We start from the raw sequence: 18,636 nt of genomic DNA on the forward strand, positions 1-18,636 counted from the left end.
ATAAAAAAGAAGCTTACAAGAAGTGGAAGGTTGGACATATGACCAGGGAAGAGTATAAAAATACTGCTCGGGCATGTAGGAAAGATATCAGGAGGGCCAAATCGCACCTGGAGCTGCAGCTAGCAAGAGATGTCAAGAGTAACAAGAAGGGTTTCTTCAGGTATGTTGGCAACAAGAAGAAAGCCAAGGAAAGTGTGGGCCCCTTACTGAATGAGGGAGGCAAGCTAGTGACAGAGGATGTGGAAAAAGCTAATGTACTCAATGCTTTTTTTGCCTCTGTTTTCACTAACAAGGTCAGCTCCCAGACTGCTGTGCTGGGCAACACAAAACGGGGAAGAGATGGCCAGCCCTCTGTAGAGATAGAGGTGGTTAGGGACTATTTAGAAAAGCTGGACGTGCACAAGTCCATGGGGCCGGACGAATTGCATCCGAGAGTGCTGAAGGAATTGGCGGCTGTGATTGCAGAGCCCTTGGCCATTATCTTTGAAAACTCGTGGCGAACGGGGGAAGTCCCGGATGACTGGAAAAAGGCTAATGTAGTGCCCATCTTTAAAAAAGGGAAGAAGGAGGATCCTGGGAACTACAGGCCGGTCAGCCTCACCTCAGTCCCTGGAAAAATCATGGAGCAGGTCCTCAAAGAATCAATCCTGAAGCACTTAGAGGAGAGGAAAGTGATCAGGAACAGTCAGCATGGATTCACCAAGGGAAGGTCATGCCTGACTAATCTAATCGCCTTTTATGATGAGATTACTGGTTCTGTGGATGAAGGGAAAGCAGTGGATGTATTGTTTCTTGACTTTAGCAAAGCTTTTGACACGGTCTCCCACAGCATTCTTGTCAGCAAGTTAAGGAAGTATGGGCTGGATGAATGCACTATAAGGTGGGTAGAAAGCTGGCTAGATTGTCGGGCTCAACGGGTAGTGATCAATGGCTCCATGTCTAGTTGGCAGCCGGTGTCAAGTGGAGTGCCCCAGGGGTCGGTCCTGGGGCCCGTTTTGTTCAATATCTTCATAAATGATCTGGAGGATGGTATGGATTGCACTCTCAGCAAATTTGCGGATGATACTAAACTGGGAGGAGTGGTAGATACGCTGGAGGGGAGGGATAGGATACAGAAGGACCTAGACAAATTGGAGGATTGGGCCAAAAGAAATCTAATGAGGTTCAACAAGGATAAGTGCAGGGTCCTGCACTTAGGATGGAAGAATCCAATGCACCGCTACAGACTAGGGACCGAATGGCTCGGCAGCAGTTCTGCGGAAAAGGACCTAGGGGTGACAGTGGACGAGAAGCTGGATATGAGTCAGCAGTGTGCCCTTGTTGCCAAGAAGGCCAATGGCATTTTGGGATGTATAAGTAGGGGCATAGCGAGCAGATCGAGGGACGTGATCGTTCCCCTCTATTCGACACTGGTGAGGCCTCATCTGGAGTACTGTGTCCAGTTTTGGGCCCCACACTACAGGAAGGATGTGGATAAATTGGAAAGAGTACAACGAAGGGCAACGAAAATGATTAGGGGTCTAGAGCACATGACTTATGAGGAGAGGCTGAGGGAGCTGGGATTGTTTAGTCTGCAGAAGAGAAGAATGAGGGGGGATTTGATAGCTGCTTTCAACTACCTGAAAGGGGGTTTCAAAGAGGATGGCTCTAGACTGTTCTCAATGGTAGCAGATGACAGAACGAGGAGTAATGGTCTCAAGTTGCAATGGGGGAGGTTTAGATTGGATATTAGGAAAAACTTTTTCACTAAGAGGGTGGTGAAACACTGGAATGCGTTACCTAGGGAGGTGGTAGAATCTCCTTCCTTAGAGGTTTTTAAGGTCAGGCTTGACAAAGCCCTGGCTGGGATGATTTAACTGGGACTTGGTCCTGCTTTGAGCAGGGGGTTGGACTAGATGACCTTCTGGGGTCCCTTCCAACCCTGATATTCTATGATTCTATGATTCTATGTTGTGTGTGTGTGTGTGTGTGTGTGTGTGTGTGTATAAATCTCCCCTCTATTTTCCACCAAATGCATCCGATGAAGTGAGCTGTAGCTCACGAAAGCTTATGCTCAAATAAATTTGTTAGTCTCTAAGGTGCCACAAGTACTCCTTTTCTTTTTGCGAATACAGACTAACATGGCTGCTACTCTGAAACCTGTCTGAAACCCTGGGTACATCTGTGGGGGGTCTCACCTGTGTAATTGCTGACCACAGCCCAGCAAACTGGCTGGCAGGTACTACCTGCACTTCAAATGGTGGTGCATTTGGTGTTGGAGTGGGAGCTTGAAGGAGGAATTACTGGTTTGGCCTCTAGCATTCAGGCTATAATGTCTTGTAATAGCCACCAGCGCAGTCCACGCTGGTTTACAGAATGGCCCTAGGGCAAGGGAGTGCTGCTGTCTAACTAGGGCAGAGGGATGAAATTGAAGCAAACCCATCCCTATGGTGAGGTGTGCAGGGCAACAGCCCATGGCCCCTCACCCATGCAGTGAGTTCAGCAGCTGACCTGCCCGCAGCCCAGCCCTCTCCTTCCTGCCCACCAGGTGCAGTGTGCCCGTGCCCGTGCCCCTGCAACGGCAGAGCCAAGGCAGCTGGCAGGGCAGAAAGCCGGCTCCTGATTCAGGAAGACAGCTAGGTGCACCGTGAGCTCTGCTGCCCCCTGCTGTTGCCTCCCCTAACTAAAGAAGCTGGCTGCAGCTTATTTCTCACTTGGACACAGGGCTCTTGCGTGCTGGACATGGGGGTAGCTGTGGATTCTCCATCCCGTGGGGTCTTCGCAGCAAGGAGCAGGAAAAGCCATTGCAAGGTTCTGTTTTGTTTTACTCACACTTGGTACCATCCAGGGGCCAGGCAAGCGCTGAGCAGTCGGAATCGAACAGAAAGGGGAGCTGGTAGCTCTACAGTACAGAGACTGCGCCACTGCTCAGTGGAGTGAATAGGTCAGTGCCAGAGCCAGTGCTAGAACCCGGAGGTCCTGATGGCCCATCTCTCTTACTCTAGCCAATAGCCAGCATTGCGCTCCCAGGTCCCAGTCTTAACCACTAGCTCATTCTCCTGGGTCGGTGCTGTGTGTCAACTTAGACACGAGTGTGCCTTCAAACACAGGCCACAGTCAGTGTATCAGGTGTTACGGGGGGGGGGGGGGGGGGAGGGCAGCAGTACTCCCTCTCTGGCTGCAGGCTGCTCCCAGAACAGACCGTGCCCTTGGGAGACATGGTGTGTTAGTGCCACCCTATGCCCACCTGCTGTAACTACAATCTTAGGGGTGTATTCAAAGCTAAGGTCCAAAATGCCTTCGGGCACCTGGAACACAGACTCCAACCTGCATCCAGCCCAGCACTGATTGCAAGAGAGCCCCTTTCCAGCCGCTATCAGCATCCTGTGATACCTGAGGGGGCATGTCTGCTCCCACCCACAGGAACACTCGCAGGATGGGTATTTACACCACACGCTAACAGGGATAAATCCTAGAATCAAGGCAAGCAGCATTGATTCTGATCCGGGGCCACAGGGCTGACCTGTTTTGAGATGGAAAACCAGAGGGTGCTGGGGGAGGGGGAAAAACCATCATCAAGAGCACACGTTAATGGCAATACACACTCTGACAGACCTGCTGCCACACAGGGACAGAGGGACCCAAAGGCTGGTCCCTCTCTGGGCCCCCATGCAGTACAGGGGTTAGCAGTGACACTATGTCCCTGCTCAGTCTCTCACCATAGGATCATAGAATATTAGGGTTGGAAGAGACCTCAGGAGGTATCTAGTCCAACCCCCTGCTCAAAGCAGGACCGATCCCCAAATAAATCATCCCAGCCAGGACTTTGTCAAGCCAGGCCTTAAAAACCTCTAAGGATGGAGAGTCCACCACCTCCCTAAGTAATCCATTCCAGTGCTTCACCATCCTTCTAATGAAGTAGTGTTTCCTAATATCCAACCTAAACCTCTCCCACTGCAACTTGAGACCATTACTCCTTGCTCTGGCACCTGGTAGCACTGAGAACAGTCTAGATCCATCCTCTTTGGAACCCCCTTTCAGGTAGTTGAAAGCAACTATCAAATCCCTCCTCATTCTTCTCTTCTGCAGACTCAATAATCCCAATTTTCTCAGCCTCTCCTCGTAAGTCATGTGCCCCAGCCCCCTAATTATTTTCGTTGCCCTCCGCTGGACTCTCTCCAATTTGTCCACATCTCTTCTGTAGTGTGGGGCCCAAAACTGGACACAGTACTCCAGATGAGGCCTCACCGATGCCGAATAGAGGGGAACGATCACGTCCCTCAATGTGCTAGCAATGCTCCTACTTGGACAGCACAAAATGCCGTTAGCCTTCTTGGCAACAAGGTCACACTGTTGACTCATAGCCAGCTTCTCGTCCACTGTAACCCCAGGTCCTTTTCTGCAGAACTGCTGCCTAGCCACTCGGTCCCTAGTCTGTAGCGGTGCATGGGATTCTTCCATCCTAAGTGCAGGACTCTGCACTTGTGCTTGTTGAACCTCATCAGATTTCTTTTGGCCCAATCCTCTAATTTATCTAGGGCCCTCTGTATCCTATCCCTACCCTCCAGCGTATCTACCTCTCCTCCCAGCTTACTGTCACCTCCAAACTTGCTGAGGGTGCAATCCACGCCATCCTCCAGATCATTAATAAAGATGTTGAACAAAACCAGCCCCAGGACTGAGCCCTGGGGCACTTCACTTGATGCTGGCTGCCAACTAGACATGGAGCCATTGATCACTACCCATTGAGCCCGATGATCTAGCCAGCTTTCTATCCACCTTTTAGTCCATTCATCCAATCCATACTTTTTTAACTTGCTGGAAAGAATACTGTGGGAGACCATATCAAAAACTTTGCTAAAGTCAAGATAGATCACATCCACCACTTTTCCCATAGCCACAGAGCCAGTTATCTCATCATAGAAGACAATCAGGTTGGTCAGGCATGACTTGCCCTTGGTGAATCCATGCTTACTGTTCCTGATCACCTTCCTCTCCTCTAAGTGCTTCAAAATGGATTCCTTGAGGACTTGCTCCATGATTTTGCTGGGGACTGAAGTGAGACTGACTGGTCTGTAGTTCCCCGGGTTCTCTTTTTTCCCTTTTTTAAAGAGGGGCACTATATTAGCCTTTTTCCAATCATCCGTCACCTCCCCCGATCACCACAAATTTTCAAAGATAACGGCCAATGGCTCTGCAATCACATCAGCCAACTCCCTTGGATGCGTTAGATCTGGACCTACGGACTTGTGCACATCCAGCTTTTCTAAATAGTTCTTAACCTGTTCTTTCACCACTGAAGGCTGCTCACCTACTCCCCATACTGTGTTGCCCAGTGCAGCAGTCTAGGAGCTGCCCTTATCTGTGAAGACTGAGGCAAAAAAAGCATTGAGTACTTCAGCTTTTTCCACATCTTCTGTCACTGGATTGCCTCCCCCATTCAGTAACGGTCCCACACTTTCCTGACCACCTTCTTGTTGCTAACATATCTGCAGAAACACTTCTTGTTACCCTTCACATCCCTTGCTTGCTGCAACTCCAATTGTGCTTTGGCCTTCTCTGGATTAAGTTTAGAAGTGTGAGCAACAAGGGTGATGTCGTGGTCGGAGTCACCGGACCAGGGGGATGAGGTGGACGAGCCTTTCTTCTGGCAACTAATGGAAGTTACTAGATTGCAGGCCCTGGTTCTCATGGGAGACTTCAATCACCCTGATATCTGCTGGGAGAGCAATACAGCAGTGCACAGACAATCCAGGAAGTTTTTGGAAAGTGTAGGGGACAATTTCCTGGTGCAAATGCTGGAGGAACCAACTAGTGGCAGAGCTCTTCTTGGCCTGCTACTCACAAACCGGGAAGAATTAGTAGGGGAAGCAAAAGTAGATGGGAACCTGGGAGGCAGTGACCATGAGATGGTCAAGTTCAGGATCCTGACACAGGGAAGAAAGGAGAGCAGCAGAATACGGACCCTGGACTTCAGAAAAGGAGACTTTGACTCCCTAAGGGAACTGATGGGCAGGAACCCCTGGTAGAATAACGTGGGGGGAAAGGAGTCCAGGAGAACTGGCTGTATTTTAAAGAATCCTTATTGAGGTTACAGGGACAAACCATTCCGGTGTGCAGAAAGAATAGTAAATATGGCAGGCAACCAGCTTGCCTTCACAGTGAAATCCTTGCTGATCTTAAACACAAAAAGAAGCTTACAAGAAGTGGAAGCTTGGACAAATGACCAGGGAAGAGTATAAAAATATTGCTCGGGCATGCAGGAGTGAAATCAGGAAGGCCAAATCACACCTGGAGGTGCAGTTAGCAAGAGATGTTAAGAGTAACAAGAAGCATTTCTTCAGGTATGTTAGCAACAAGAAGAAAGTCAAGGGAAGTGGGGGCCCCTTACTGAATGAGGGAGGCAACCTAGTGACAGAGGATGTGAAAAAAGCTAATGTACTCAATGCTTTTTTTGCCTTTGTCTTCACGAACAAGGTCAGCTCCCAGACTGCTGCATTGGGCAGCACAGCATGGGGAGGAAGTGACCAGCCCTCTGTGAAGAAAGAAGTGGTTCGGGATTATTTAGAAAAGCTGGACGAGCACAAGTCCATGGGGCCAGATGCGCTGCATCCGAGGGTGCTAAAGAAGTTGGTGGATGTGATTGCAGAGCCATTGGCCATTATCTTTGAAAACTCATGGCGATTGGGGGAGGTCCCGGATGACTGGAAAAAGGCTAATGTAGTGCCCATCTTTTAAAAAGGGAAGAAGAAGGATCCTGGGAACTACAGGCCAGTCAGCCTCACTTCAATCCCTGGAAAAATCATGGAGCAGGTCCTCAAGGAATCAATTCTGATGCACTTAGAGGAGAGGAAAGTCAGGAACAGTCAGCATGGATTTACCAAGGGCAAGTCATTCCTGACTCATCTAATTTCCTTCTATGACGAGATAACTAGCTCTGTGGATGAGGGGAAAGCAGTGGACATGTTATTCCTTGACTTTAGCAAAGCTTTTGACACGGTCTCCCACAGCATTCTTGCCAGCAAGTTAAAGAAGTATGGGCTGGATGAATGGACGATAAAGTGGATAGAAAGCTGGCTAGATTGTCGGGCTCAATGGGTAGTGATCAATGGCTCCATGTCTAGTTGGCAGCCGGTATCAAGTGGAGTGCCCCAAGGGTCAGTCCTCGGGCCAGTTTTGTTCAATATCTTCATTAATGATCTGGAGGATGGCGTGGATTGCACCCTCAGCAAGTTTGAAGATGACACTAAACTGGGAGGAGTGGAAGATACGCTGGAAGGTAGGGATAGGATACAGAGGGCCCTAGACAAATTAGAGGATTGGGCCAAAAGAAACCTGATGAGGTTCAACAAGGACAAGTGCAGAGTCCTGCACTTAGGACGGAAGAATCCCATGCACCGCTACAGACTAGGGACCAAATGGCTAGGCAGCAGTTCTGCAGAAAAGGACCTAGGGGTTACAGTGGATGAGAAGCTGGATATGAGTCAGCAGTGTGCCCTTGTTGCCAAGAAGGCCAATGGCATTTTGGGATGTATAAGTAGGGGCTTTGCCAGCAGATTGAGGTACGTGATTGTTCCCCTCTATTCAACATTGGTGAGGCCTCATCTGGAGTACTGTGTCCAGTTTTGGGACCCACACTACAAGAAAGATGCGGAAAAATTGGAAAGAGTTCAGAGGAGGTCAACAAAAATGATTGGGGATTGGAACACATGACTTATTAGGAGAGGCTGAGGGAACTGGGATTGTTTAGTCTATGGAAGAGAAGAATGAGGGGGGATTTGATAGCTGCTTTCAACTACCTGAAAGGGGTTCCAAAGAGGATGGATCTAGACTGTTCTCAGTGGTAGCAGATGACAGAATGAGGAGTAACGGTCTCAAGTTGCAGTGGGGGAGATTTAGGTTGGATATTAGGAAACACTACTTCATTAGAAGGATGGTGAAGCACTGGAATGGATTACTTAGGGAGGTGGTGGACTCTCCATCCTTAGAGGTTTTTAAGGTCAGGCTTGACAAAGCCATGGCTGGGATGATTTAGTTGGGGATTAGGTCCTGCTTTGAGCAGGGGGTTCAATTGGATGACCTCCAAAGGTCCCTTCCAATCCTGATATTCTATGATTCTATGATTCCACCCCTGCATGCTATAGCAATATTTGTATACTCCTCCCTAGTCATCTGTCCAACTTTCCACTTCTTGTAAGCTTCCTTTTTGAGTTTAAACTCACTGAAGATTTCACTGTTAAGCCAAGCTGGTCGCCTGCCATATTTGCTAGTCTTTCTGCTCTTTGGGATGGTTTGTTCCTGTGCCCTCCATAAGGCTTCTTTAAAATACAGCCAGCTCTCCAGGACTCCTTGCCCCCTCATATTAGCCTCCCAAGGGATCCTGCCCATCAGGTCCCTAAGGAAGTCTAAGTCTGCTTTTCTGAAATCCAGGATCCGTATTTTGCTACTTTCCTTTTTTCAGGATCCTGAGCTCGACCATCTCATGATCACTGCGGCCTAGGTTGCCACCCACTTCTACTTCCACTGCCTATTCTTCCCTGTTTGTGAGCAGCAGGTCAAGAGGAGCATGGCTCCTAGTCGGTTCCTCCAGCACTTGTACCAGGAAGTTGTCCCCAACACTCTCTAAAAACTTCCTGGATTGTCTGTTCACTGCTGTATTGCTCTCCCAGCAGATGTCAGGGTGATTGAAGTCCCCCATTAGAACCAGGGCCCGTGATCTGGAGTCTTCAGTTAGTTGTCTGAAGAAAGCCTTGTCTACCTCATCCTTCTGATCCAGTGGTCTATATGCCCACCATGACATCACCCTTGTTGCTCTCGCCTCTAAACTTAATGCAAAGACTCTCAACAGGCTTTTCTCCAGTTTCATACTGGAGCTCTGAGCAATCATACTGCTCCCTTACATACAATGCAACTGCTCCACCTTTCCTCTCGTACCTGTCCTTCCTGAACAGTTTATACCTATCCATGACAGTGCTCCAGTCATATGAACTATCCCACCAAGTTTCTGTTATTTCAATCACATCATAGTTCCTTGATTGTGCCAGGACTTCCAATTCTTCCTGCTTGTTTCCCAGGCTTCTTGCATTCATGTACATGCACCTATGAAAACCTTCAGGATATTTAATGCCGTTTGTTTTTTAGGTTTCAGAGTAGCAGCCGTGTTAGTCTGTATTCGCAAAAAGAAAAGGAGTACTTGTGGCACCTTAGAGACTAACAAATTTATTAGAGCATAAGCTTTCGTGAGCTACAGCTCACTTCATCGGATGCATCCGATGAAGTGAGCTGTAGCTCACGAAAGCTTATGCTCTAATAAATTTGTTAGTCTCTAAGGTGCCACAAGTACTCCTTTTCTGTTTGTTTTTTAGTAAGGGTTTCCTTTCACTTCCTGCCCAAGTGCTGGCCAGTGGGTGGGTGACCCTGATCCCCACAGTGCCCCCAGCAGCAGGTGCCTCAGATAGGGTGACCGAGTGACTGACCGGGCAGTTGACTGTGAGGGCCTGGCGGGCTCCCTGCTGCTAGCCTCCATGCTCCAATGGGAGCTGCGGGGCGGCGCCGGAAGACGGGGCAGCGAGTAGAGCCAGCTGGCTGAGCCTGCATGTAGGAGCCAGAGGGGGGAACATGCCGCTGTTTCTGGGAGCTACCCGGAACCTGTACTCCATGACCCCCTTCCATACCCCAGCCCCCTGCCCCACACCTGATCCCCCTCCCACCCTCCAAATCCCTCGGAGAAGGGGAACAGCATGGGTGGAGTCTCAGAGGAGGGCAGGGCAGGGGGCAGGACAAAGGTGTTTGGTTTTGTGTGAGTAGAAAGTTGGCAACCCTAGCCTCAGAACAGGGCAGCCTTGCGCCCCCCCCGGGGGTGGGGGCTTCTACTGGCCTGTTGGAACCTCAGCTACCCTTGGGGGGACCCAACTCTCATCTCCCCACCAGTGCTGACCCCCAGGCGGCTGGGATCATGTTCTCCATGGGTAGCCCCGTGCCCTGGGACACACACCAGCAGAGTAACAACCTCAGTGGTTAGACTAAGTGAAGATGCCCCAGGCCTGGTGCCTCAGGGAGGCAGAGCCCAGGGTAGAGGCACCATCAGGGGGAATCAGGGTTGGGGGCTGGCGGTGGAGCAGGCCCCTGCAGCATAGCCCCACCAGGCAGCAAGCCAAACGCTTATGGGAGGCGAGCAGCAGCTGGCAAGATGGTGTGGGTGGAGACGTGTTCTTGGCCCTGGCCCCACTCATGCTGGGGAGCATCCTCTTGAGAAGTACGCTGCTCCCTGTGGGCTGGCTCTGGCTCTTTTCTCCATTCATGACTCAGGTATCTTGGTCACCAGCTAACCAGCTGAGCAGCTAACCCGGCCTCGCTGAGGGGATGCACTTGCCCCTCAGCCTACCCCTCCTGCCCTGTGGGGTTGTGGACAAGGATGTGGGAGCTGTAGAGACAGTGAAAACCATCTGCCTACCGATGGCAAAGGCTGGATGAGCTGAGGCAGGGGGGCCCAGCCCTGGCTAGGCCACCAGGTTTGGGCAGCACAGCTGGGAGTTCTGGACTAGCCATGTGGTGCTGGGATCTGCACTGTATCCTGCCCAGTGCAGCTGTGCACCTTGGCCCTCCGCTCAGAGCCACCTGAATGTCTCTAGGGTGACACACAGGTGACAATGGCCCCACAGCTGCTGACCAGTGACTGCAAGATGGGCCAGTCTCGCTACTCTGCCTCAGCCCCAGGAGACCATGGCCTGCCAGCATGTGGCCAAGGATGTTCCAGAGCTAGGCCATAGCCATGTTAGCCTGCAGCAGTGGGAAGGTGTTTTGAGTGGCTGGGCAATTTGCAGCTCATCCATCCTATCAACAAGGCTCCCTGCCCCTGCAATGCCCAGCCTCCCACCAACACAGCCCCAACCCTGTTGGTGCCTCACAGCCTCCCTCCCATCACGGCTCCAGGGGCACAGTGTGGTAAGCTCCTGGGACAGGAGGTCACCACCCACGGACAACAGCCACCATAGCCCCATGAGCTACCCCTCACTGCGAGGTGTAGGGACCAGCATGGAGACTCGGGTCAAGAGCCCGGTGCCCGGGCTCAGAGGTGCATGCTGGCTCCCACCATCCCCTAGGTGCTGACCAGCTTTTGGTCTGTATTCATCATGTGTATTTATGGGTGTGCCCTGGGTTCTCACCCCCCAGGGTATCACAGCCCCTCAGAAAGAGCCACCAGTTCATCTCACAACAGCCCTGGCAGGGGGTAAATATTAGCCCTGTTTTGCAGATGGGGAAACTGAGGCATAGAGTCGCTAAGAGTTTGCAGGTGTGCTGAGCACACAGAATTGCACCTGAAGTCAGCAGGGGGTGGAGCTGCTCAGTGTAATACCGCTGCAGGGACTAAACCTGGATCTAAAAGCACAAGTCTCCAATGCCAGATCTATCAACTTTGCTTCAGTAACAGACTCACAAACGTCATTACATGGGCCAAACAGAGGGGGACAAAGACCCACACTGGGCTGATGTGGGCTAGGCCTTACTTAGCACCTCTTGTTATTTATAGGTAGGTAGGCTCAGGTCTGTGGTGAGTGGAGCCAGGCTTCTAGCTCCACCTCACTACTTCCTGATATAAATTGGATTTGCAACATTCCTACCCACAGCCACCACCAGGCGCAGACTGAGGTGCCTCCATTGCTGGACCAATGAGTTTGCCCCATCTGAGGAGAGCAAGCAACTTTGGAGTTAAGCTTTGTCTGAGTCCAACCATCTGATGTGCTAGGATGGTGAGGCTTTGGTCCCCTCTAGCAGTGGGGGGTAAATGAGGCAGGGAATTTCAGGTTTCAGAATAGCAGCCGTGTTAGTCTGTATTCGCAAAAAGAAAAGGAGGACTTGTGGCACCTTAGAGACTAACAAAATTTATTTGAGCATAAGCTTTCGTGAGTTACAGCTCACTTCATCGGATGCATTCCTTCATGAAGTTGATAGATTTCCACTGCATACGGCTAAATTCAATGCCTTGCATAATGACAGGTTTCAGAGTAGCAGCTGTGTTAGTCTGTATTCGCAAAAAGAAAAGGAGGACTTGTGGCACCTTAGAGACTAACAAATTTATTAGAGCATAAGCTTTCGTGAGCTACAGCTCACTTCATCGGCTGCAGGGGATTTCAGGAAGCGAAAGGAGCATCTCACGGTTAAAGCAGGTGAATGCTGCCCTGGAGAACTAGATTCTATTCCTCCCTCTGCCACAGAGTTCCTATGGGATGCTGGGTAGGTCACTTAAACCCCAACTTTTCACAGGTGGCCAATAGATTTAATCGTATGTTCCTCATTTACTGGGTGCCTGACTTTTTGCGAATACAGACTAACACAGCTGCTACTCTGAAACCTGACTTGAGACTATGACAGAGTGCGAGAACGGTCACATGGGTGGGGGAGAAAGGAAAAAAACAGAGCAGCTCTAGGCAGTGGAACCCTAGCAGATGAGAACTCAGGTGTGGTCCAGCTGGCGCTCATCAACCACCACACCCCACAGAGGCTACTGGGAATGGGAGGGGTCACTATAAATCAGATCAGAGCCAGCTTATTGAAGGTGGTTGAAATAGTGTGAATAGAATGCCATGCCCCAGTGTCTAAGGAGAAGCAACATATTAGAAAAGCAAAAAGAAAAGGAGTACTTGTGGCACCTTAGTGACTAACTTTATTTGAGCATAAGCTTTCATGAGCTACAGCTCACTTCATCTGATGCATTCCGATGAAGTGAGCTGTAGCTCACGAAAGCTTATGCTCAAATAAATTTGTTAGTCTCTAAGGTGCCACAATTACTGCTTTTCTTTTTGCAAATACAGACTAACATGGCTGCTACTCTGAAACCTGTCATTAGAAAAGCAGGAACGGAATTAGGGAGAATTTGGGAACAGGGTGGGATAAAGACCTTGGGTCTCCAGGGCATGGAGAACTTATGAGGAAATGGGTCTAAAAGGAAATGGGTGTAGATGATCAATAAAGTAAATACTAATGCACTCCTTCTTGGAGCTCCTACCTTCTCTGGCTTCCTTTCCTTTCCTCCCACTCCTCCCGATTTCTGTGGTTGTTGCATCAGGCTGGTCAATAACCTGAGGACAAACCCTGGGATGTGATCTGCAGTTGTGCTCAGCACTGTCAATGGGAGTTGTGCTTTGCCTATTTAAGGGGCTAACTAACGCTAAGCACTCTGGAAAACAAACTCCTGGTTGTCTCTCACTGGCACCCAAAATCAGTGGATGCTTTTGACCTTGAGTGCTTTGTCTCTCAGTTCTCCCTCTGTAGTATGAGGCTGTGACACCATCTTGCCTAAGGAGGTGTTGTGAAACTAACTTCCTTAATGTGTGGAAAGCCCACCCATGGTGCAGCTGGGAGCACCCTGAGGAAACTAATAATTCTGCCCTGAAAGCAGGGTTTGGCTAGTGACCTGTCAATAAGGCCTGAGACCACCACTGAACACTGAGGAGAAAACAAAACATTGCCCAGCTGCTCATTCAGGGAGCCCTGTCCCCTCTGTGCACTGAATGAGACAGGGGTCCAGTGGAAAAAATGTATGGGATCATAGAATTATAGAACTGGAAGGGACCTCGAGAGGTCTCTAGTCCAGTCTCCTGCACTCATGGCAGGACTAAGTATTATCTAGACCATCCCTGGCAGGTGTTTGTCCAACCTACTCTTAAAAATCCCCAATGATGAAGATTCCACAACCTCCCTAGGCAATTTATTCCAGCGGTTAACCACTCTGACAGGAAGTTTTTCCTAATGTCCAACCTAAACCACCCTTGCTGCAATTTAAGCTAATTGCTTCTTGTCCCTTCCTACCTGCAGAATGGAGGAGAAAGAAGACCAGAAAAGATATGGTCAGCCAACTCTTCCAATCCTCTACAGCTTCAGACTGGGAACACAGGGCTTGGAGGGGCCACAGGACAGAGACCATGGAGAAGGACTGAGAATGGAGGAATCAGCTGCTGCAGGAGAGGGAAAAGAACTGAAAGGCTCATTGGGAAACGTACCAAGCCATCAAACATGAATGTTGCAGAGCACTGACCTACATGCCTAAAGAACACTGCCACAGCAGTCTTTCCAGGTCTTTGAGACTCCATGGTCAATCCTCCCTACACCCCCAACACATCAGGTGGTATCACAGGCACAGCTGTATACCAGACCACTCCACGATGGGGGGGAAATAAGGAGAACCACAGCTACACAGACATGTGAAAACCACAGGATCAGACAATACTTGTTTCATTCCATTTTGTAGATGGGGATGTGGGGTGGCATGTGGTGTCAAGTGCCCCCCCCCAGATTTCTGCTTGGCCTGTTAAGTGGGAGGGCGAGGGGCTCTGTCCTTCTCCCACTGCACTTGCCCTCTGGCACATTTGGCACCTGTTCCTGGCACCCAGGCCTGGGTGGGGAGCTGAAAGGGCAGGGCCAACCGCTTCTCACACCAGCTGCTCTGGATAGCTGCTCTGTGCAGCGCAGTGGCTGCCTGCAAGAGTCTGGCTGGGGAGGTGGTGACAACGGCCCACCCCTGGCCTGGGCCTGGCTGCTGGGGACAGGGGCCAAGTGCATCCAGAGACACCGACTTCTGCTCGTGCCGGTGGGTGCTCGACCCCCCTCTGTCCCTGGCCCTGCCCCGACTCCGCCGCTGCCCCCCTGCCCCTGCTTCCCGCCCCCTTTCCAACCCCTTCCCCAAAGTCCCTGCCCCTATTGCAACTCCTTCCCCAAATCCCAGCCCCAGCCCTGCCTCCTCCCCTGAGCGCGCCACGTTGCCACTCCTTCCCCCTCCCTCCCAGAGCTTGTAACGCTGTCAAACAGATGTTTGGTGGTGGCAAGCGCTGGGAGGTAGGTGGAGGAGCAGAGACGCAGCACACTCAGGGGAGGAGGTAGAGGAAGAGGTGAGGTGGGACAGGGCAGGGAGCTTGGCTGCTGGTGGTGCAGAGCACCCACTAATTTTGCCCTGTGGGTGCTCCAGCCCTGGAGTCACCCACGGGGTCGGTGCCTCTGAGTGAGCCAGAGCCCCGCCCCCCTCCACGTTTCTGGCCCACTCGGCCCCTGTCCTTGGCAGCCAGGCCTGGGTGCTGGGTGGCCCATCTCCCCCACCTCTCCAACCAGGCTCTCTCCCAGGCAACTGCTGTGCTGCACAGAGCATCGACCCGGAGTGGCCAGCTTTGCCCGGCATGAGAAGCGGCTCCATCTCGCCCCATGCCCGGGCCCAGCTGTCCAGGGAGAGTGGCTGAATGTGCCAGGTGGGAGGCACAGCGGGAGAAGGACAACCCCCCCCGCCCCCCCCCACACACAGAGGTAACTGGTGGGGTGGGGAGAGTACGGTGGCCCCAGGCCGGGTGCAAGGCTGGTTCAGGGCCAGAATGGGGGGATCACTGGGCAGAGGAGACATATAGCGCATTCATGTGTCCTCCCCTTTAGACTGAATCTCCCTTCCCCCTCCTCCCTCCCCGCCCCCTGCACAGTATGGGGAGGCACAAGTCATCTATGGGTAGGGATTTTAAAGTATGGTCCTCCTTTAACACTGTTGCTAGACTGTCTTTACCCTTGTGTTTTGCCCTTGTGCTGTTTGTTTGCACATAATAAAGTTTTATTGTTGGAAACTGAGAATCTTTATGACTGTAGAGCAAACATTATAGATTGTATAACAGGAGGCAATAATCAACCTCTTGCAAAAGCTTACTCAAGATTGCCCATTTTGAAGCAGGCGGCAGTAATACACTCCGGAACTGTTTCACAAAGCGTTACACAAACTAATGTGCCTGGCTCCACAGTGAGCTCTTCCAATAGCCCAGCAGACAGCCAGTCCAGCTTGTTCCTCCACCGTGGTGGTAGCTTCCCCTCCACCCCACCCCTTTGCCTCACAGCTACTGTGTAGCACATACAGCGATAACAATGGCCTTTCTGAGATCCTATTAACTGAACAAACATCAGCAATGACCCTTCAAGCTACCACAAGCACATTCAGCCTGCACATGAGACCACAGGTGAATCTTTCCTTGGCACTGTTGAGCGGGCCAGTGCAGGGCTTCATGAGCAAGGGCTAGTCTGGGTCCCCACTAATGGCATTTCAACATTGCCAGTGTGACTGTACCAGCTGGGGAAGAATGTTGCTGCTTGCAGCTTTCTGAACAATCTCACACCCTTAAAGGTGCAAGGATCAGGTACCTTCCACAAGCCATACCTGTGAAGCATCCCTGGTGAGCACCAGCGCTTGGACTACCATGGAATAGTCTCCCTTTCTGTTGATGTACTCTGGGGCAAGGTGGCATGGTGCAAGAATAAGGAGATATAGATTCATAGGTTCATAGATACTAAGGTCAGAAGGGACCATTCTGATCATCGAGTCTGACCTCCTGCACAAGGCAGGCCACAGAATCTCACTCACCCACTCCTACGAAAAACCTCCCAGACCAGAAAATAACCGTTGGGGATGTTGAAATGCCTATAGTTATCCTTGGGGACTCAGCCTACCCCTTAATGCCATGGCTCATGAAGCCATACACAGGCAGCCTGGACAGTAGTCAGGAGCTGTGCTATCTATTGTCCCACTGCAATTCAGCAGTCTACTGCTGCAAAGCCATCCACTAGTTCCTGCACATTACTGAGAGTCATAAACCTGGGTAAAAAGAAAAGGAGTACTTGTGGCACCTTAGAGACTAACAAATTTATTAGAGCATAAGCTTTCGTGAGCTACAGCTCACTTCATCGGATGCATTGGCTGGGTAGCAAGAGGCAATTAGTTGGCTTACACATTTGGATGACAATGGCCCCATTGTACTAATTTAGGTGGCATATATGGGCCACAGCAGTTAATATCACCCAGTCACTGTCCAACATTAAACCAGGTTTGGTAAACAGAGACCTCAGCCGCCTTAGTACCATGGCACGTCTTAAAGCATTGTTTTAATGTTTTACTAAAGGTACAGAAAGGAAGAAAAAACAGTTCATGCTTTACATCTCTAATGCTTTAAGTAAGGCTGTGTCTCCCCAAACGCCTCCTATCCAACCCCCCTGCTTCTCACCCCCTGACAGCTCCCCAGGGACTCCTGCCCCATCCAACCCCCCCGTTCCCTGACGGCCCCCCCCGGGACTCCTACCCCATCCACCACCCCCTGCTCCCTGTCCCCTGACTACCCCTGGACTCCTCACCCCTGACTGCCCCCTGACGCCCCATCCAACCCTCCCTCTCATTCCTAACTTGCAGCCTGGGACCCCCGCCTCATCCAACCCACCTGTTCCCAGCCCTCTGACCGCCCCGCCCCCATCCACCCCTCCCGACCCCTGATCACCACCCCCCAACTCCCCTGCCCTCTATCCAACCCCCCTGTTCCCTGCCCCCTGCCCCCTTACTGCACTGCCTGGAGCACCGGTAGCTGGTGGCGCTGCAGCCGTGCTGCCCAGAGCACCGGGTCAGGCCGCGGCTCTGCAACCGCGCTGCCTGGCTGCCCAGAGCCTTGCGCCGGTGGCGCGGCGCGCTGAGGCTGCAGGAGAGGGGGAACAGCAGAGGAGGGGCCGGGAGCTAGCCTCCTGGGCCATGAGCTCAGGGGCCAGGCAGGAGGGTCCCGCGGGCCGGATGTGGCCTGCGGGCCATAGTTTGCCCACCTCTGTTATAGATCAATTGTTCCAACACTGTGGATTTTCCAATTCCAAACCGATAGCCCACTGACCAGCCGCAATCCGGCATTCCAAGCTTCCAGAGCGTAATTACTACTCACTTCTCTGCTGGCAATACAGCTCTGATTTTAGTGTCCCTGTGTCAAAGGGCTGGCAGATCCAAGAATGTGCCCTTTTGCATCCAAAAGTTCTGCAGCCACAGGCATCTCTAACCTGCATTATAATGCAATTGCACCAAACAGTGCTCATTTCTCAGAAACAGCAACCCACTGTGTGCAGCGCTCCATGAATGCTTGCAACAGCCTGGCATTTTTTTGTTACTGTGTTCATCAGCTTTCAGGTTTACTGTATCTTCCTCCTCTTTTGTGGCAGTAGTCATTTAGGATCTGCAAATACAGTAGACCCATACGTTCTGTATTAGCATTGCTCATGTGAATTACGCTGAGCTGTGCAGGGTCCATGCCTCTGCCAGATCAATGGCAGAGACCAAAAAGCAGCATGCAGGATGGTAGGAGTTTTTAAAAAATGGTGCAAAAATTATGGGATGGAATAGGCATTATTGGATGGAAAGAGTGGCATGGTGAGAACTTGACCTCCTATCTCCCAAAACTCTCTAAATGAATGAGTGGCATCCCACAAAGCACTGCAAAAACATCCCACAAGGCCCTGAGCCAGACTGCAGCTTGTGACACACTGGGATGCCTATCTGTGATTAAATGCATTTTATGCTGATCTTTGTGGTGAGGATGCACAGCATCAATGCAAGGAGCCAAGTGTGCAGGTACCCAAGTGACATGACATGCATTGACTGACCGTTGTAGTGCTGCCATTGCCTTTAACACAAGAAGCAACTTCACTGGTGAAAGCTGGGCTTGGAGAGGATTAACCAGCCTTACTGATACTATATCTGGGTACATACATCAGCATTTTAAATAATAATCAGCTGGTCCCATGGAGCTGGGAGTATACATCAGTAATGAGATCGGACTCCTTTAATCCACCCCTGAGGGCTAGTGGAGTCTGTCTCCTAATGATGCTTATCTGCAT

Source organism: Dermochelys coriacea, chromosome 12, assembly GCF_009764565.3.
Source record: "Dermochelys coriacea isolate rDerCor1 chromosome 12, rDerCor1.pri.v4, whole genome shotgun sequence".
NCBI lineage: Eukaryota > Metazoa > Chordata > Testudines > Dermochelyidae > Dermochelys > Dermochelys coriacea.